Here is a 21,932-nt window from a genome sequence, read left to right on the forward strand (position 1 = left end):
CGATGGAACAGTGTGGAATCTAAATCAGGAAAAAGCGGAAAGTGTAAGACAAGGTGAAAGTGATAACAATATTTTGTGATTTGACAAACTTGGCATGTAGATTTAGACACAATGAGGGAGTGACACCATCCTCGAGTATACCAACTTATCCATTGCTTTCAGGAAGATCTGATGTCAATAGTGCATGTAGAATTTACAGATGCACCATACATGAAGTACAAAGGAAACCAATTTTTTTGAAGATGGCCATACACCTCAACATGCTTCCTCGAGCTGCAGCTCTCTCCCTAACCCCCATTTCTTTCAAACCTATACATTCTCTTGGAGCTTTGGCAGGAAAGGTTCACCAGCACATGGAATGAAGGGGAAACAGTGGGTTCTTTACAATGACAGAAGCAGGGAAGGAACAGGATACCACATACAACAAGTAGTAGAGTATGCAGATTTCCTGTAAAGTGTAAGGACTGACCTTTCTTTCAGGCGCACAATCATCACCTTCCAAAACGTCTACATGTGCAAGAAACACTCCTTCCCAAGTTTCCCAATCCATGGGGGCCCCCAGGTGCTGGCAGAAACACAGGGGGTGGTACAAAATGCAACATAATAATGCTTAATTCATATACAATAGCAAAGCTTCCCACGGATTGTAATAGTAGTATTTAAATTTACTAGGTAAAAGAACAATTTAGAACATCATAAAAATATGCTTTCAATCTTTCATTTCTACTTAGGTGTGTGTATCACTGTGAACGCACCAAGTAAAAGTAATTAATAATCATGTGGGTGTGCACATCACCGTTAATGCACGTGTTACTTCTACTTAGGTGTGGGCATCACCATGAAAGTACAAATAAATGCAAATAGTAATCAATTGGGTATGCGCATCACCATCAATGCGCTAGTTAAATTGGAAGCGTGCCACTCGCTTCCTTCTCCATAGACACCTGGAAGCAATCCAAAATGGCCATCATGTTGTTGATGCTTGGCATGTTGCCATTATGCCAGTGCCAAGAAGCTTTCAATGAAATTCACTCACACTTCTGTCACCCAGCAACTCCTCAAGATGACCGAAGCAACAAACCAGGAGTAGGAATCGCCATCGTCCACAGGAACATCATCAGAATCTCAACAAAAACCAAAGACTCCCTCACCATGGCCGAACACCTACACTTCCAGATTCATGTTGATCACAACACCACCCTCAGACGAACCCACATTACCGACCGCCCGGACCCTGACCACAGTTTAGCGATTCCATCGCCGACCTCATCAGCACACATGCTCTCGCCTCCACAGACTGCATCCTCCTCGGAGACCTGAACTTCCACCCTGAGAACGCCAACAACAGTAACTCCACAACCCTGATCGACAACATTGCCAATCTCGGACTCAAACAGCTCATCACAACACCCACCCACTCCGCCGGACACACACTCGACCCCATCTTCTCCGCCAGCAACACGTCACCTTCAGCCACACCACCGAACTCCACTGGACCGACCACCACTGCATCCACTTCTCCTTCGAGAAACACTCAGAGCAAACCAACCGCAACGTATCCCACACCGCAGCTGGAAAAAAATCACAGAAGACCAGCTCATCAGTCATCACCACACTTGCCAGAGACCCTCCACCAGAGCCCTCCGAGACCCATGCAGCAGCCCACAACTTTAGACAATGGATCGACGACTGCTCCAACACCCTCGCCCCCATCAGGAAACCCTTTAACAGGCGCACTGACAAGAGAGCCATCTGGTTCAACGCCAACCTCCAGAACTCCAAGCACACCCGGCGAAAACTCGAGAAGCAGTGGCGCAATTATTATACATCAGACAACCATGCAGCCCTCTTGAATGCCAGACGCAAACACCACCAACTCATCCGATCCGCCAAAAGAACTTCCTTCAAGGAACGCATCAACATCAACGCACACAACAGCAGAGCTCTTCAACATCGTGAAAGAACTCACCACCCCCATCTTCAGCTCCAATGACGTCCCGCCTTCACAGGAACTCTGCGACTCCCTGGCTACCTTCTTCCACCGCAAGATCGCAGACATTCACAAAATCTTCGACACCCAGATGCCGACAACAGACGCAGTAACTCCCGACTCAACACCCACCAAACACACCAACCTCCTGCTCTCCTGGAACCATGTCAACGACGAAGACAGCATAAAAATCATGAACAGCATCCATTCCGGCTCACCTTTCGACCCCTTCCCCCACCACATCTTCAACAAGGCAAGCTCCATCATCGCACCCCAACTCCGAAAGATCATCAACAGCTCCTTCAAGACCGCCACCTTCCCAGAGAGCTGTAAACACAACAAGATCAACACCTTACTCAAGAAACCAGAGGTGGACCCAAAGAACTTTCAACTCATCTCCCTGCTCCCGTTCCCAGCGAAAGTCATTGAGAAGACCGCCAACTGACAACTGACCCACTTCCTGCAGGAGAACAATGTCCTGGACTACTCCCAATACGGCTTCCACAGCAACCACAGCACTGAAACCGCCCTCATCACTGATGACATCAGGACCCTACTTGACAACGGCGAAACCGCAGCCCTCATCCTCCTGGACCTCTCAGCTGTCTTCAACACCATCTGCCAACACACCCTGCGCACATGCCTCCATGACGCAGGGATCTGAGACAAAACCCTGGACTGGATCACCTCCTTCCTTACCGGCAGAACCAAGAGAGTCTGCCTCCCCCCGGTCCGAAGCCACCACGATCACCTGTGGCATACCCCAAGGATCATCCCTCAGCCCGACCCTTTTCAACATCTACATGGCACTGCTTGCCAAATCGTCGGAGCACACCACCTCAACATCATCTCATACATCGACGACACCCAGCGGATCTTCTCCCTCACCAAGGACCCTGCCACCATCAAATCCAACCTCCATGAGGGAATGAATGCCGTCGCAGACTGGATGAAGACTAGCCGGCATAAACTGAACTCCAACAGAATGGAGATCCTCATCCTCAGCTCCAACCCCTCTGCATGTGACAACTCCTGGTGGCCGGCCACTCTGGGAGCTGCCCCAACACCCACCAATCACGCATGCAACCTGGGGTTCATTCTGGACTCAATGCTCTCTATGACCCAGCAAGTTAACGCTGTTTCCTCTTCCTGCTTTAACACCAACCGCATACTCCGCAAGATCAACAGATGGATTCCAACCAAAACCAGAAGGGCGGTCACCCAAGCACTCGTGAGCAGCAGGCTGGACTACGACAAAGCTCTCTATGCAGGAACCAAGGGCACACTCCATAAGAGACTCCAGCGCATACAAAACTCCTCCGCACCTCGGACTCCCTCGCCACAGCCACATCACCACCCACCTGAGAGACCAGCATTGGCTCCCGGTCAACAAGAGGATTACCTTCAAGCTCCTCATCCTCACTCAAAAAAGCACTCCACAGCGCCGGACCAGCATACCTCAATGAACGACTGTCCTTCTACACCCCATACTCCCAGCTTCGCTCTGCCGACCTTGCCACCGTCCCACACATCCACCGAACGACCACCGGCGGAAGGTCATTCTCCCCCCTCTCCGCCAAGACATGGGGCACCCTCTCCGCCCACCTGCATCAGACCCAGGACCTTCTGCCCTTCAGGAGACTTCTCACAACCTGGATGTTCAACCAGTACCTGCTTCCCCCATCCCCCTTAGCGCCTTCAGACCCTCATGGGTGAGTAGCGCACTCTACAAAAGTCTGATTGATTGATTGACTGATGCAAATGTAATTTTGTCCCTAGGCTACCACTCCTCGTTTTGAAAATGCAGGCCTAGGCTTCAGCTTGCTACCAATTTGGAAGGTGTCTGTCTGGACCTGCCCGGGCTGCAAGTGCCATCCTGCTCGCCCTGTAACCCTTTCTTGGACCCTCCCTTCTCCCAGGGGTCCCTGTCATGTGGCATCCCAAGGACCTTACATGAACATCTACTCTACCTTTATTGAGGATGAGTCCTTGCCATCTTCTCCCTCGGTACCCCTGCCGAGAGGCATCCCAAGGGTCCTGCGGGAGAATTACATCTATTTTTTTTCATGGTGGCACGACGCCCCTTGGCTCCGTCAGTGCCCCTGCCGAGAGGCATCGCAAGGGTCGCTTGGGAGCATCAAATCTACTCTTTCTATGGCGGCACGCTGATCCTGGGCTCCGTCAGTGCCCCTGCCATGAGGCATCCCAAGGACACAGTGAGAGCCTTCCATCTACTTTCTAGTAAGTTTTCTCTTTTTTACTAGCTTTCTTGTGTTTGTTCCTCCATCTCTCTACCCTTGCGGCTGCGACGCCCATATCTTAGGTGTGGGTGGAATTCTTCTTTTCCCTTATTGGCAGGGGGGGTGTATGTGCTCACATGAGCCGTTGGCCCCCTTTGTATCCCCCCTAGCCCTACCTCGCCCCCTGATTGGGGGGGGATCACCTCGTTAGAGGGGGGCAAATTCTGGCCCCCGCCAGCCTAGCCGGCATGCAAAAGGAGGGCGGGGGGTCCTCCGGATGGCGTTTTACCCAGGTTCCCATCGGGTCCCGCTTCACCTACACAGCCCGGGTTCTATTTCCTCTTTTTATGCCCTCAGGGGATTCTCTTGCTCGGATGCACATAATTAATATGACAATAATCAACCCCCAGCCATTCAAGTAGCAACATGTAGTTACATATACAACGCCCAACATGACTTGTGTTACATATACAACGCCCAACATGTAGTGTGTTACATATACAACGCGCACCATGTAGTACGTTACATATACAACGCCCAACATGTAGTACCTTACATATACAACACCCAACATGTAGTGCATCACATATACAACACTCAACATGTAGTGTGTCATATATACAATGCCGAACATGTAGTGTGTTACATATACAACGCGCACCATGTAGTATGTTACATATACAACGCCCAACATGTAGTACCTTACATATACAACACCCAACATGTAGTGCATCACATATACAACACTCAACATGTAGTGTGTCATATATACAATGCCGAACATGTAGTGTGTTACATATACAACGCGCACCATGTAGTATGTTACATATACAACGCCCAACATGTAGTACCTTACATATACAACACCCAACATGTAGTGCATCACATATACAACACCCAACATGTAGTGCATCACATATACAACACTCAACATGTAGTGTGTCATATATACAATGAGGAACATGTAGTGTGTTACATATACAACACTCAACACTTCAACAACGTATGTAACAATTACATCATCAGTATGTAAAATCTAAACATGGCTGGCAGACTTATGGCTGTGCTAACTCCATTTGTCATATTCAGCTGATAACTCTGTTAATGGAGGAAGGAAAATGCTTTGGAAGCGGCGCGGGTTTGACAGAATTGTGTCCGTGAAACTACCAAACTCTTAGTAGTGTGAAAAAACCTTCACGGTTTTAAAGATTAATCTTGACGGGACTCCTGCATCTACCAAACTGTAAATAAGTCGAAGTGGACAGGGGTGTAAAGGAGGTCCCACAGCCCCAGCGGTGTAGGCCCACACAGTTCACCTCAAAGGGGCCCCACTTGGGTTGGCCAGCTGCAAACAAATAAAACACTCAGAAGCAGCAAGGCTGTAGGTGGAGAGGCAATGGGGGCTCCTTCACCTTAGCTTGCAGGGGGTCCCCTGAGGTTTTGCTACGCCACTGCTAGTGGGCTAAAGGTTTGGCAGACAGTTTTGTCAAATATTACAGCTGCCTGTCACACTTTTGAGGTCTCGCCTTGGAGGCTCATACGCTGAATGCGCTGTCTCATTGAGACCTGAGGTAATTTCTATATGTTGGCAAGCGGCCAGTACTTTTTCCTGTCACTTGCCATTTGCTGAATGCTTGTATTGCTTTTGTTACCTTTGTTTTGATTGGCTGTTGATGTCCAACTGACTTCCGTGTAGTCCGGAAGCAGCGGTCACCAACTACAGTTTTCGTCTGCACTGTTGCACTCTTTCTTTGTCTCGCGCATCTCTGCCTGACTTAAACATGGTAGCGGCGCATGCGCAAGGAGCCGGTGTGCGCGAGGAGCAGGCAGCGCATGCTGCTTGTTTATGTTGTCCTCTAAGAAGCTCAAAAGCTGTGGGTGCTTGAATCTCTTCCCCTCGGCTTGGTTAGCTGCACACGAAAGCATTGGGCAGAGTCTGTAACCAAGGTTTCTGTGTCCTGCCCTGCCCAACTAGTGACCTATGATTGGTGTTTTGTAACAGCAACCTGATGCGGAACCATTGTTAGTCTTTTATCAGCTAGTGCTGACAGAGGTAGACGCAACTAACATTTTGGGTATTGTGCACCGCCTTTCGGGCAGTCTCTGGCTCGTGATTGGTGGGCGGTGACAGTGGTGGGTGGGGGTTGTGTTGCAGTTTTGCTGGCCGGGTATCTTAGTGCTGAATGTTAGCTGAGGAGGTACCAAACCCTCAGGGTTTCCAAATGCCCCTGATCACCCTGACTTGAGCTGCTTGTCTTTTGTATTTTTAAGCATTATGCACTATCCAGTATCATTTGTGGCACTGCGCTCTTACTGACGCGTCTTCTCTGTAGGCACGAGGTTTTTGGGGAAATTTCAAATAACACCTTTTCACAAGCGCATTACACCACATGTAGCCAGCGCATTTCTTTGGACTTTGGGTATCAGAACATTGCACCTTTTGACAATACCACCACTTGTGAGCAGCGCATTCCAGATGTGGTCTGCAGCATGCCTCAGACTGTATCAAGTGGGCCTCCATGTCAGCTGTTTTTTGTATCACGGAAGCACTGCACTCGAGACCCAGTACGGTGGTGACCAAAAGAATGTAATGGTGACTGTGTATTTTGGTGCTCGATCTGCAGCGTCAGCAGGGTGCTCTTTGTAACGAGACATAATGGAGTGTCGTCGCTGGTGGCAAATCTGTATGCGATTTGCCGAGCTAGATAACCTTTCCGAAAAGGATGCCGATATTGAAAACATGGAGTGCTACTTGTTTTTTCTGTAGTCATATTTTTCCACAAAGTGTGCATAGCTTGGAATGAATATATTAAAGTTAAGAATTAGACATCCTTTCTTCGAGAACAATTGCGAGCAGCAGACTTGGAATATACAACAGCGAGAAAATAGGAAATTACTAAATGGTCCCTCTACGAGAGAAAATAGCGGCGGATGAGGGGGCATATTAACAAGGCTAGGCAATAATTATCGTTAAGCGCACTTAGCGCTAGGATAATTATCACTGGCCAACTCTGAATTTTATCATGGAGGTAGCGTGCTATCAGCAACGCTTATCTCCAAAGCGATAAAATTCAGAGCGCAAGCTGCCAGTTGTAAGATTATCGGTGGAAATAAGCGATAATCCCACAAGGTCTGGCGATAGCTTGCTGATAGGGATAGACATACTTAGCCATGATATTCACCTTACATAGGATATCATGGCTAAGTCAAAAAATACAGGACATAAAAAAGCAGCATTAACCGCGGTTAGCGCTGCTTTTTTATCGCTAACAGGGTTAGCGATTGTTGGACTTGGCCATTTTTCCGCTCAAATTTTTCGCTTTTCACCCCCCTGTTTAGGATGTCTCCCCCATGGTAAAGGTCACTGTATAGGCCATGTGTGGTTTGAGATGCCCTGTTTAATGCGAAAATGTCACGCAATGGTGTGAGCACTTATTACCCCCCATTGTGTAAATGCACCCTGGTAACATGCTGTATTTAAAATGGATGCCATGGCTATGTGTTGTGCCACCTGACTGCAGTAGGTTACCGGTCTAGATGTTCAGTACCCAGCCATCCCTGCTTTTGGAGGGAAAGCCTGGCACACCGGGTGCTCTACTCCTCCCCCTGATTCAGTTAGAACTAGTTCCCCTGAGAATTCTAGAAGCTTCTACCACTGACTGGTAGGTGGGGTGAGGGGCATATAAATAAGGGGGATGTGCCACCATGTGCTGAGACAGAGCAGGGACAAGAACATGAGGGGACCTGCTGCCAGGCGATACCGCCACTTGAGCCTGTGTGATGGACCCTGCACCTTACTAAAACGCCTCCGCTGTCCCCAGGGCTAGTGGAAGCCCCACTGCAGGAGTTCAGGCTGCAGTGTAGGAGGAGGGCAACACTACAGTGGAGGATTGTGAAGGCCTACTGCCCTGTTTTGATGAGTTCCCACTAACTGCTGACCTGGCCCAGTAATGCCTGCTGCTCTGTTCCCTGGCCCCTGAGGAGGGAATGTCAGCCAGCCTGGGTCCCTGAGGCTGCGTGGACCTGGCGCCACACGAGCGCTAGATCTAAAAGTGCCTGAAAAGTAAGGAGCACCTTGGACTGGACCCCCGAGGAGGTGTGGAGCGTTACCCTGGGACCCGTGGGGCTTGCTACTGGGACTGTCTGCTCCCCAAGCGCCACAATCCTAAAGCGCTGTGCCTAGGAGAAGCGCTGTGTGCCTGGAAGTGCTGTGCCTAGAAGAAGCGCTGTGTCTGCTGAGCACCTCCTAAGCACTATACTAAGAGACTTGTTGCCTCCCAAGGTGCCGGACTGCTAAGAGCGCTGTGCAGCCTGGAAGCGCTGTGCAGGCCCCGGGCAAATCTGTATGGCTGTGGGTGCCAGGAGAACTGCTGTACTGAAAAGCGCTGTGGGCGCCTACCCCGCGGGATTGCACCCTGCTACCACTCTAAATCAAAGCGGGTGCCCACCCCGCGTTAGTGCTGCCTCTGGAACTGCCCAGAATCACCGCTACAGTCTGGGAGCAAGAAGAAAGAGAATGCCGCGTCTGCACCCTAGCGGGAGCCTACCCTGCACTGCCGATTGCCGCCAAAACTCACCGCTGTGGCTCTAGTTCCGCTAAAAAAAAGTGCCTGCCCAGGAGCAAGGAGGAGGCGAGGCTACACTTTGCCATAATTAAGAGCTAAGCGGATGCCTTCCCTGCGTCACAGAGCTGCCCAGGATCACCGCTGCCGGCACGGTAGCTCGGCATGGGCTTCCCTGTGACATCACGGGAGCCGCGCTGGGAGTGGGTGGGGCTGGAGTTTCCCCACGGAAGTCCCGCCCCACCGGGGAGGAAGCAGGAAGATGCCGGAAGGAGACGGGGCTACCGTAGTGATGAGGGAGCCCACTGGAGGAAGACGACCGAGTGGGAGCCTACCCCGCTGGTCTGGGCCCCCGCGCCAGACAGTAAAGCTGGAAGATCGCTGGGGGCGGGAGGGCGATTGTCCGCGCAGCCGGAACTGGCCCTGAGGAAGCCCCAGGGGAGCGGGAGCCTACCTCCGGGAAAGTGCTACGTGAGAACCGTAGGGCTCCTGTGGTGGTAAGGGAAGCCCCGCGCCTACCACCCTGCCTGCCGCGGAAGGAAGGGAGCAGCGAAAAAGAGAAGAGGGGCAGCGGGACCCGTTTTGGGCACTGCCGGTGCCCAGGAAAGCAGCATCTGCCCTGCAAGATACCACGCAGAGGCTGCCTCGAAGTCCCGGGTCCCCATGAGGAAGGCGGGCCCGGGTGAAGCCGGAGGAAGTGGCGGACGGGGCTCTTGTGCACTGCTGAGATCCCCACGATCCCAGCAAGAGAAGAGCGGGAGAAGGAGAGGGAGCGTCGAGGCACGGTGTCAGTGCCTGCCCCCTCCCCAGCATCACATGAAAGTCCCCGCAGTGCCCGCAGGTGAGAGTGGGAGAGTCCGGAGCCCAGTAAGTGGGGCTCAACTTTGTTGTGGGGATTGGGGGTGTGTCGGGGCACAGGGTCGGTGCCTGCCCCCAGGAACAGTGTTGCCCTTTCAGGTGCCCCGGCTGGCAGCGGGCACCTGCAACGTAGGGCCAGACTATGTGGAGGAAACTGCTCCCATTACCACTTTGTTAGACCCCTAAAGTACCCTGCGACCCTTGTGCTGTTTTGGGGCATAATATCCCCCCTGGCTAGGGGAGAGTTCTTGTTACCCAGCCCTGCAGCAGGGAGCGGTGTCCCTATCTTGGAGGGGCCCTATAAGTTGGAGTTCAGGTGTTTTAAGGATCCTCATGCCCAGGGACTGTGGTACACTGGTGGGGGGTTGAAGACATGTTCTGTGTGAAGCGTCCTAGGCAGTACTGCTGTATTGATCCTGCTGAGGCCCCACGTTGAAATGGTTGTGCCCACAGTGAATTTCACGCCTAATGTTTTGTTTCATGCTGACATGCCCAAAGGCTGATGCCTAGTGTTTCTTCCCCTCCCGTTTATATTACCGATGTTCTAGGCCTATGGTGTACTTATCTGCCTGAGGTTATGCCCATGGTGTTTAGGCCATGGTTATGCGCACAGTGTTACCGGCCTAGTGAGTTCATGCTAACTGAGGTTGCTTTATGTTTTTTTCCCAGCAGCCTGGAAACTTATGGACTTACCTTTTTCTTCTTTTTCCCTTTACCCCTGTAAATATTCCCGTGAATCTATTGCCCTGGCGCCAGTTGGCACAATATTGTGATTACTGTGATTTCTGTTGCAGGTTGGAGACAATACAAGAGTTATTCTTTTTCATCCAAACCGGTGCTGTGTCTCTTTTTGTGCTGTGCCTGGTGTGTCGTCTGTGCGTACTGCGTGGATGCTTCACACATGTCCTCAGTAGTATGGCCTGCCGGCTCTGCACCGTGCTACCCCCCGTAGAATTGGTCACCCCATTTCTAACATTGGTGACAGCGGTGGGATAGGACTTGTGTTTGCGCAGTACCGCAGCGGCAACAGGTTACACTGCAAATTGAGTTCTGAAGCAGAGATAAAGCCCTTGTTAATATGCCATGAGGTTTGGCAGCTATTGCAGCCAAAAAAATCCTTGCACGATTTTTCTGGGTGGACATACTGCCTGGTAAATTTGTGAACAGTGTTTCAACACAAGAAAAAACCGGGTGCGAAAGAGAAAGAAATAATTTTGATTTGGTGCAATTTTTACAATGTAACAAACTTCCACAACCCGTTATCCCAACCACCATGTGCAGAGGGAAGGACAATTAACTTAACAAAATATCAAACAAGCATTTGCAATGCAACAGGTCTCGCATTTTTGCGAATTTGAGCTATTGGCATTGTAAATGACAATGCCTTTTATTTATGTTTTGGTTTTTGAAACGTAATAAAACGCATTGTCTGTCATTCACAATGCCTATAGATTAAACTTGCGTAAATGCGAGACCTATTGCATTGCAAGTGCTTGTTGATCTTTACTATTGGTTTAATTACAGTATTAGATATACTATTTCAACAAGTTCAGAGCACTGCGGAGGCAACTAACAAACACAGTATGGAGTTTACAAAGTACAATCCCAGCACCTGTCAAACTTTTAACACGTTTTTCCATTTTTAAAACAAAATCCCAAAGTGGGACATTGTTTTAAAAAAGCAAAAACTAATAAACTAATGGCCCCCTCACCATCGATGTTCTTTCTTGTGGTGTGGGGGTTGTAGCGTTTTATTGCACCTCACATTCCACAGAGGCCACTCCTCTATAACAGGCTTCTTTTACTGTTGTGCAGTGTGTCATGGTTCAGAAAGCAACTGACCATCTTTGTCCAGCCCCATTCCTTTCGCTCAGCTTCATTCAGGGAGGGAAGCATTGCACCATGATGGATAAGAAATTGTTATCGATAAAAGACCTGACGCTTCACATGAGGCAAGGCAAGGTCCACACTGTACCTGAGGGCGTGGTGTGCAGGGCGTGGCCCAGAGCTTCACGTCTCGGAGTCGGTGCAGCACTCACTGCCTGGGGCCTCAACTCGTGTTCTGGCCAGACCCAGAGAGTTACCTCAGCGATCCATGGGGCTCGCCGTGAATAGGGATTTGGTCCAGGGGTCAGCCAGCATCAGCGCTCAACGTGAAGCGCACTGAGAAGCGCACTCTGGCAGGAGCCACCATGCTGCGCTGCGCTCTGTGAAAGGGAAAGAGCAGGAATACGCCATATTTACTAATATACACAGATTCCTGTCCTTTACTTGGGCTGCACACTCACACCAATGCTGTCACCCTTGCGTCATGGTGCAAGGGGGGCTGCGTTGTTGGCAGGATTGTTTTTGTTTAAGAAGGTATAGAAAACAAAAAAGAGAGCAAGGACTATATTCTGGGAATGTCCTTATCCCTTAGTACTTATTCAAACACTACTTGAACAGACCCACTAAAGACAAGTCTACCTCACATATTGTCCCTGGCACTCCAATATGTGTGGTAGAGTCGTCTTTAGCAAATTTGTTCAGGAAGGGACTTGGAGAGCTGGAGCATTTTGACGTATTCCCAGGTCTACCACTCATGGTAAATGTGAAAATGTTAAAAAATCCATGGGTGGAAGCGTGAGAGCACCTCTCTCTCCACCCATGGAACGCCTCCGTGGGGCAGAGTAACGCAACGCGGTGATTTGCGCTACCTTGCATTACTCCAGATGTATCAAGCCATGCAGGGCCACGCAGGGTGGTCTTGTGTGCTTCGATAATTCTCACTTAGGTTTCACGTTGCCCTCGCACCCCCTTTCCTGGGGCAAGGGTGACACAAAACCTTTATACATCTGTCCACTCGTCTGCAGTGCAGCCAGACTCACAGCTTCATGTCAAGTGAGCTGGAGAGCACACACTGCCGACAGTACTTTTCTGGCTGCTTTTTTTTTGCAAAGTCAATATGTCTAACCAACGACAGCTATTAGATTTGAAAATGCTGCCATAAGGTACAGTAGCATGGCTCCTCCTTTTAAACCCCTCTACCATGGGCTACACAGAGTCAACACAGAGGGAGTGAGGGAGGGAACAATGCAACACAGAGGGAGGATGTACAGAGGGAGTGGGAAGGCAACATGGAGAAAGGAATGATGGGCAGGAGGCAACACAGGCGTAGGATACTGGGAGATAATGAGGCAACACAGAGGGAGGGAGGAAACGACGAAATACAGAGGGAGGGAGAAAACGAGGCAACACAGAAAGAGGGAGGAAATGAGGCAACACAGAGGGGGGAGGGAGGAAACGAGGCAACACAGAGGGGGGGAGGAAGGAAACGAGGCAACACAAAGGGGGGGACGAGGAAACGAGGCAACACAGAGGGAGGGAAGGAGGGAGGAAACGAGGCAACACAGAGGGAGGGAGGAAACAAGGCAACACAGAGGAAGGGAGGAAACAAGGCAACACAGAGGGAGGGAGGAAGGAAACGAGGCAACACATGGGGGGACTAGGAATCGAGGCAACACAGAGGGAGGGAGGAAACGAGGCAACACAGAGGGAGGGAGGGAAGAAACGAGGCAACACAGAGGGAGGGAGGAAATGAAGCAACACAGAGGGAGGGAGGAAAAGAGGTAACACAGAGGGAGGAAATGAGGCAACACAAAGGGAGGGAGGAAACAAGGCAACACAGAGGGAGGGAGGGAACGAGGAAAGACAGAGGGAGGGAGGAAACGAGGCAACACAGAGGGAGGGAGGAAACGAGGCAACACAGAGGGAGGGAGGAAACAAGGCAACACAGAGGGAGGGAGGGAACGAGGCAACACAGAGGGAAACAGGGAGGGAATGAGGCAACACAGAGGGGGGAACAAGGGAACGAGGCAACACAGAGGGGGGGAGGAAACAAGGCAACACAGAGGGGGGGGCGAGGAAAGGAGGCAATAGAGGGGGAAACGAGGGAACACAGAGGGAGGGAGGAAACGAGGCAACACAAAGGGAGGGAGGGAACAAGGCAACACTGAGGGAGGGAGAGAGGAAACGAGGCAACACAGAGGGAGGGAGGAAACGAGGCAACACAGAGGGAGGGAGGAAACGAGGCAACAAAGAGGAAGGGAGGAAACAAGGCAACACAGAGGGGGGAACAAGGGAACGAGGCAACACAGAGGGAGGGAGGAAACAAGGCAGCACAGAGAGGGGGACGAGGAAACGAGGCAACAGAGGGGGAAACGAGGGAACACAGAGGGAGGGAGGAAACGAGGCAACACAGAGGGAGGAAACAAGGCAACACAGAGGGATAGAGGGAACGAGGCAACACAGAGGAAGGGAGGAAACGAGGCAACACAGAGGGAGGAAACAAGGCAACACAGAGGGAGAGAGGGAACGAGGCAACACAGAGGGAGGGAGGAAACGAGACAACACAGAGGGAGGGAGGAAACAAGGCAACACAGAGGGAGGAAACAAGGCAACACAGAGGGAGAGAGGGAACGAGGCAACACAGAGGGAGGGAGGAAACGAGACAACACAGAGGGAGGGAGGAAACGAGGCAACACAGAGGGAGAGAGGGAGGGAACGAGGCAACACAGAGGGAGGGAGGGAGGAAACGAGGCAACACAAAGGAAGGGAGGAAACAAGGCAACACAGAGGGGGGGAACAAGGAAACGAGGCAACACAGAGGGGGGAACGAGGGAACAAAGAGGGAGGGAGGAAACGAGGCAACACAGAGGGAGAGAGGCAACGAGGCAACACAGAGGGAGAGAGGGAACGAGGCAACACAGAGGGAGGAAACAAGGCAACACAGAGGGAGAGAGGGAACGAGGCAAAACAGAGGGAGGGAGGAAACGAGGCAACACAGAGGGAGAAAACAAGGCAACACAGAGGGAGAGAGGGACTGAGGCAACACAGAGGGAGTGAGGGAACGAGGCAACATAGAGGGGGGAGGGAACGAGGCAACAAAGAGGGACAGAGGGAATGAGGCAACACAGAGGGGGTGAGGGAGGGAACGAGGCAACACAGAGGGAGGGAGGGAGGGAGGGAGGGAGGGAGGGAGAGAGGAAAAACAGAGGGCGGGAGGAAACGAGGCAACACAGAGGGAGGGAACGAGGCATCACAGAGGGAGGGAGGGGAAGAGGCAAAACAGAGGGGGGAACAAGGGAACACAGAGGGAGAGAAGGAGGGAACAAGGCAACACAGAGGGAGAGAGGGAGGAAACGAGGCAACACAGAGGGAGAGAGGGAATGAGGCATCACAGAGGGAGGAACGAGGGAAAACAAAGGGAGTGAGGGAGGAAACGAGGCAACACAGAGGGAGGAAACAAGGCAACACAGAGGGAGAGGGGGAATGAGGCAACACAGAGGGAGTGAGGGAACGAGGCAACACAGAGGGAGAGAGGGAACGAGGCAACACAGAGTGAGTGAGGGAACGAGGCAACACAGAGGGAGAAAGGGAACGAGGCAACACAGAGGGAGGGAGGGAGGGAGGGAGGGAGGGAGGGAGGAAAACAGAGGGAGTGAGGAAACGAGGCAACACAGAGGAAGGGAACGAGGCATCACAGAGGGAGGGAGGGGAAGAGGCAATACAGAGGGAGTGAATGAGGCAACACAGAGGGGGTAATGAGGGAGCGAGGCAACACAGAGGGAGGGAGGGAGGGAGGGAGGAAATGAGGCAACACAGAGGGAGAGAGGAAATGAGGCATCACAGAGGGAGGAACGAGGGAACACAGAGGGAGAGAAGGAGGAAACGAGGCAACACAGAGGGAGGGAGGAAACAAGGCAACACAGAGTGAGGGAGGAAACGAGGCAACACAGAGGTAGGGAGAGAGGAAACTGTTGTGTTCTATATAGGACCCCGATCAATATTGTGACCTTATGCCCCTATACGGCTATAATCAATACATATCCCTATGATGGCACAAACGATCAGAGCCATATTTCAGTAACTCGTCTCTGCAGCTCATTACAGTACATGACACAGCAGAAGCCACTTCCTTAGATTCCTAGATAACACACCGAGTTCTTTCGACCGCTCAAACCCCCAGCAACCTGGGAAAGCCCTGCTTGCTTTGTTTTGATTAGTAATAGAACTCTTGCGAGAACTGTAGGAAGGACCAGTTCTTAGTGACATTTTTATTGACGTCTTATGTCCAAAATCTTACGTCAAACTCGGCACCTTTCAGGTATAAATAATACCAACGTTGCCTTAAGCAAACACGATGGTGGTGTTGAATACTGGAGCAGAACAGCTGTCCCTTGCAGAGCCCAGCAGATGCGAGAAGCCCACGGACGCTGCCCCTCCTCCTCCTTGACGCGCTGAGAAAGACGCTGTCTTTTCTCCTGCTGAGAAAATCCAGCTCGGGCGTTTCCAGCCTACCCTTGCGGGTGACTGGAATATCGAGTCCTGAGAGGAGATACCAGACCTCCAACATTCTATTCCAGAGGTACGGTGCTGACTAAACCCTTAGAGAGAATTCTTGAAGCAAACCCTTGGCAAAACCAACTTAACCTTAAACTGCTACTTACTTACTCCCTCCCACGTATTAGGCTTAGGTCAGGTACATTGGGGTAGGCGTAGTTAGAAGCACCAGTTGAGGATGTTAGCCTAATGTATATATGAATGTATATATGTTTTATTCCTTTTAAACCATTGTATGGCTAAGAAACCATATCAATGCTTTAACAGTATTATCTCGCAATACTTATCTTACTGTACGTACTTTTTATAATAACAAGTCTTGCAATTGTGGCAATTCATTTCTCTTGCATGAGAAGAAAGACTGTTCAATAAATAATACTTTTTATTGAAAAACGCCCGTCTCTCTATTCTCTGCACTCTGGTGAAAGTAATTCTGCACAACTGACTGAGTGAAATAGCTGTCTATTGTTTCACACGACTCTAGAGATTGACTCTTATTCTGAGGAGCAAAGTTGTCATGTTTATGCGGTTGTCGGAAGCTGAATCCCTTCTTGTCTGAGCCAGGGAAGCTGATCACTTCCTATTCAGTCAAGAAAGTTTCCAGTTACCTCTGATCTAGCTGGCGCAAACCTAAATTAAGTCTAACATAGTCAGTAGAGACCTAGAAGACCGCACTCCTACGTCTACACTGCTGTTTATGTTATTCCAAAGCGCAGGGCCTATAGGGAAAATAGGAACTACACTACAAAACGAGGCAACTTAGAGGGAGGGAGGAAGGCAAATAGGCAACACAGAGGGAGGGAGGAAACGAGGCAACACAGAGGGAGAGAGGGAACGAGGCAACACAGAGGGAGCGAGGGAACGAGGCAACACAGGGGGGGGAGGGAACGAAGCAACACAGAGGGAGGAAACAAGGCAACACAGAGTGAGGGAGAAAACGAGGCAACACAGAGGGAGGGAGGAAATGAGGCAACACAGAGTGAGGGAGGAAACGAGGCAACACAGAGGGGGGAAACAAGGCAACACAGAGGGAGAGAGGGAACAAGGCAACACAGAGGGAGAGAGGGAACGAGGCAACACAGAGGGAGGGAGGAAACGGGGCAACACAGAGTGAGGGAGGGAACACAGAGGGAGGGAGGAAACGAGGCAAAACAGAGTGAGGGAGGGAACGAGGGAACAGAGAGAGAGAGAGAGAACGAGGCAACACAGAGTGAGGGAGGAAACGAGGCAACACAGAGGGAGGGAGGAAACGGGGCAACACAGAGTGAGGGAGGGAACACAGAGGGAGGGAGGAAATGAGGCAAAACAGAGTGAGGGAGGGAACGAGGGAACAGAGAGAGAGAGAGAGAACAAGGCAACACAGAGTGAGGGAGGAAACGAGGCAACACAGAGGGAGGGAGGAAACGAGGCAACACAGAGGGAGGGAGGAAACGAGGCAACACAGAGTGAGGGAGGGAACGAGGCAAGAGAGAGCGAGGGAGAGAGGAAACGAGGCAACACAGAGGGAGGGAGGGAGGGAACGAGGCAACACAGAGGGAGGGAGGGAACAAGGCAAGACAGAGGAAGGGAGGGAACAAGGCAACACAGAGGGAGGGAGGAAACGAGGCAACACAGAGGAAGGGAGGAAACAAGGCAACACAGAGGGAGGAAACAAGGCAACACAGAGGGAGTGAGGGAACGAGGCAACACAGAGGGAGAGAGGGAATGAGGCAACACAGAGGGAGTGAGGGAACGAGGCAACACAGAGGGAGAGAGGGAAGGAGGCAACACAGAGGGAGGGAGGGAACGAGGCAACACAGACGGAGAGAGGGAGGGAGGAAAAACAGAGGGAGGGAGTAAATGAGGCAACACAGAGGGAGGGAACGAGGCATAACAGAGGGAGGGAGGGAATGAGGCAACACAGAGGGGGGAACGAGGGAACAAGGCAACACAGAGGGAGGAAGAGAATGATGCAATACGGGGGAGGGATGGAGGGAGGAAAAACAGAGGGAGGGAGGAAACGAGGCAACACAGAGGGAGGGATCGGGGCATCACAGAGGGAGGGAGAGGAAGAGGCAACACAGAGGGAGGGAGGGAATGAGGCAACACAGAGGGAGGGAGGGAGGAAACGAGGCAACACAGAGGGAGGGAGGGAGGAAACGAGGCAACACAGAGGGAGTGAGGGAACGAGGCAACACAGAGGGAGGGGGCGAGGGAATGCGGCCGGCTTGGTGGGTCACACCACCACGCACCGCGCACACTCCCAGTGGGTGTGCCCAGGCTGCCCCGATCCCGCCGCTGCCCGCAGCTGTGCTCCTGACCTCCCAGCCTCCATAGCGCAGCTCCTGCTGACTGCCACCGCTGCCCGCAACTGTAATCCGGACCCTCTGCCCCCGCAGTGCAGCCCCTGCTGCCCGTTTGTGCCTGCCTGCCACTGTCTCCTGCCATTACGTTTGTATCTCTTGTATTTCTGTGACTCTGCTGCATCCCCTTTTGCCCTTTTTTGCCCAGCCTTCTCCTCGTTGCCTTCATTGTTGGTGTCCACCGTTTCCCTTGCTGTGCCCCCGCCGCGTTTCCCGCCACCTCCCCGCCGCTGATCCCCTGCGGCCCCGGCCCCCTCCCCCGGGGACCCTTCCCATTCGCCGCCCCGCTCCCACCTCCCAGCTGACCCGCCCTCGCTCCGCCCCCCCACTCTCCACATATGGCAGAGTGGCAAACGCGCAGCGTTGACGCGCAGCGGGCGCGCCCTAAGCGCGCCGAAGGCGCGCCAAAGGTAAGCCCGTCTGCGCCCGTCCGCGCCTGGACCGCGCCCAGCGCCCAGACCCCTGGCCCCCGTGGACCCCAGCCCGCCCGCCAAACGTACGACGACGCCACCCTCAACGCACTCAACAACGGCCGAATCCCGGGATGCTACCGAGCCACCCCGAGACGCACCCACGGACCCTTCAGCTGCCGCTCCTGCAAGTTCACCTGCATCTGGACCTGCACTGCACCCGCACCCACCAAGCCGAGCACCAGCAGCAATCACCTGAAGGGCATCCTGCTCAACACCCGCTCCGTCCACAGACACGCCGTCCAACTCTGGAACCTCCTCGACACCACATCCCCAGACGTCGCCTTCCTCACGGAAACCTGGATGAACGACTCCTCAGCGCCCGACATCGCCATCGCCATCCCGGAGGGCTACAAGATCACCCGGAGAGACCGCGACATCCAGACTGGAGGAGGCATCGCCATCATCCACAGGAACACCATCCGCATCACGACCAACACCGACGACACCCTGACAACCGCCGAACACCTCCACTTCCAGATCCGCACCGACCCCAAGACCACCCTCAGAGGCACCCTGATCTACCGACCCCCGGGACTACGCACACCATTCAGCGAAGACTTCGCCGACTTCATCAGCCCGCACGCCCTCCCCTCCGCTGACTACATCCTCCTCGGGGACCTCAACTTCCACCTGGAGAACAACAACGACGGCAACACCACCACCCTGCTTGACAACCTCGCCAACCTCGGACTCAAGCAGCTGGTGACCACCCCCACCCACCTCGCCGGACACACACTCGACGCCGTCTTCTCATCCTTTGGGCAACTCTCACCAGAATGGCCTACCTCGTGGTGGCCCCAAACCTTTGGTGCCCCCCCTAATCCAGTGACCAAAGTAAGGAACTTAGGAATAATTTTTGACAATCATCTGAATTTTATGGACCATGCCAGCAGAGTGGCATCAGTTGCCCACCATAAACTGCGCATGATCCGAAAGATAAGTCCCTATCTTCCTACTACTGCCATCAAAACTCTGGTGAGCTCATTAGTTCTGACATCCTTAGATTATTGCAATGGGCTCTTTATTAACGCCCAAGCAAGAGTCTTAAAAAAACTGCAGACTATACAGAACGAAGCAGCACGTCTCATTCTGGGAATTCCAAAATTTGCTCCTTTATCCAATGCCATTCCCAAACTACACTGGTTGACGATTCAGAACAGAGCCAGATTCAAATCCCAATGCATTGTATACAAAGTCCTAAACAAACAGGGTCCACAGTTCCTCAAAGACCACCTACGACCGTACCAACCCACACGCCAACTGCGCTCTACCAACAGTAACCAACTTATGGTACCTCGAACCAAAACTGTGATGTGGGGAGACCGACGGTTTGTAGTGGCGGCTTCTAAACTTTGGAATACCTTACCCCAGGACATTAGGGCATGTCCTACGCTACTCCAATTTCGCAAGAAATTAAAAACTTGGCTGTTCAATAAATAAACTTCTACATGACTCTAGGTATAGAATAATCATCAGAGCAAGGCAGTTTCAACCAGCCGGCAAATTATTTAGCGCCAAGACACCCCAGGGTATAAGCTGCGCTTTACAAATGCCAATAAATAAATAAATAAATAAATAAATAAATAAATCCAGCAAGGACGTCGTCTTCAACCACGCCACCGGACTCCACTGGACAGACCACAGCTGCATCCACTTCAGTTTCAGAAGAACCACGATCCTTCACCACCAGCAACAAGCTGCACGAAGAAGCTGGAACAAGATCACAGCCGAGCACCTCGCCGCTTCCCTGAGCCAGCAGCCTCCCGCCAGCTCAGCGAACCCCAGCCAGGCCGCCGCCAACCTCACGAAGTGGATCAGCAACTGCGTGGACGAACTCGCCCCTCTGAGGACCCCGCCCAGCAGACCCGGCAGCAAGAAGGCCCCATGGTTCACCGACGAACTCAAGAGCTCCAAGAAGAACTGCTGAGCCCTCGAGAAAGCCTGGAGAGGAGACCCAACACCAGACAACATGACCACCCTCAAACTCGCCACCCGAAAGCACCATCAACTGATCCACGCCACCAAGAAAACAGCTTTCAAGGAGCGGCTGGACAACAACGCACACAACAGCAAGGGACTCTTCAACATCGTGAAAGAGCTCTCCAACCCCAACGCCGGAACCAACGACATCACCCCATCGCAAGACCTCTGCAACTCCCTCGCCGCCTACTTCCACAACAAGATCGCTGACATACACAACAGCTTCAGCACTCAACCAACGCTCCCCACGACCACACCATTGCCCCCCACCACCACCCTCAGCGCCTGGACACGATCAACCTCGAAGACACCATCCGCATGATGAACTCCATCCACTCCGGATCTCCAACCGACCCCTGCCCTCACCACATCTTCAACAAGGCCGACGCTGTCATCGCACCCCACCTGCGGGACATCATCAACACCTCCTTCGACACCGCCACCTTCCCTGAGAGCTGGAAGCACGCCGAACTCAGCGCTCTACTAAAGAAACCAACAGCAGACCCCACAGAACTCAAGAACTACCGCCCCATCTCGCTCCTTCCGTTTCCAGCCAAAGTCATCGAGAAGACCGTCAACAAGCAGCTGGCCACCTTCCTCGAGACGAATGGATCCCTCGACCCCTCACAGTTTGGCTTCCGGGCCAACCACAGCACCGAGACCGCCCTGATCGCAGCCACCGATGACATCCGAGCCCTGCTCGACAACGGAGAAACAGCGGCCCTCATCCTCCTAGACCTCTCCGCGGCTTTCGACACTGTCTGCCACCGCACCCTAGTGCAGCACCTCAGCAACATCGGAATCCAGGAGAAGGCACTGGAATGGATCATCTCCTTCCTCGGCGGAAGGACACAGGGAGTTCGCCTACCCCCGTTCAGATCTGCAGCCACGGAAGTCATCTGTGGCGTCCCTCAAGGCTCCTCGCTCAGCCCCACCCTCTTCAATGTCCACATGAGCCCCCTTGCGGCCATCGCACGCCAACACAACCTGAACATCATCTCCTACGCCGATGACACCCAGCTGATCCTCTCCCTGACCATCGACCCCGCCACCGCCAGAGCCAACCTACACAAAGGGATGAAAGACGTGGCCGAGTGGATGACGAC

The 21,932-nt window shown here is 52.5% G+C and overlaps 1 protein-coding gene across 1 annotated transcript in view; it reads left to right on the forward strand.

Moving 5' to 3' along the window:
• Positions 1 to 21,932, forward strand: part of LOC147736667 (C-type lectin galactose-binding isoform-like) — a 155,035-nt gene that overhangs the window by 103,340 nt on the left and 29,763 nt on the right. The gene's annotated exons all lie outside the window — the stretch shown is intronic.

The sequence above is a fragment of the Lissotriton vulgaris genome, chromosome 1_2 (genome assembly GCF_964263255.1).
Source record: "Lissotriton vulgaris chromosome 1_2, aLisVul1.2, whole genome shotgun sequence".
In the NCBI taxonomy this organism is placed as follows: Eukaryota; Metazoa; Chordata; class Amphibia; order Caudata; family Salamandridae; genus Lissotriton; species Lissotriton vulgaris.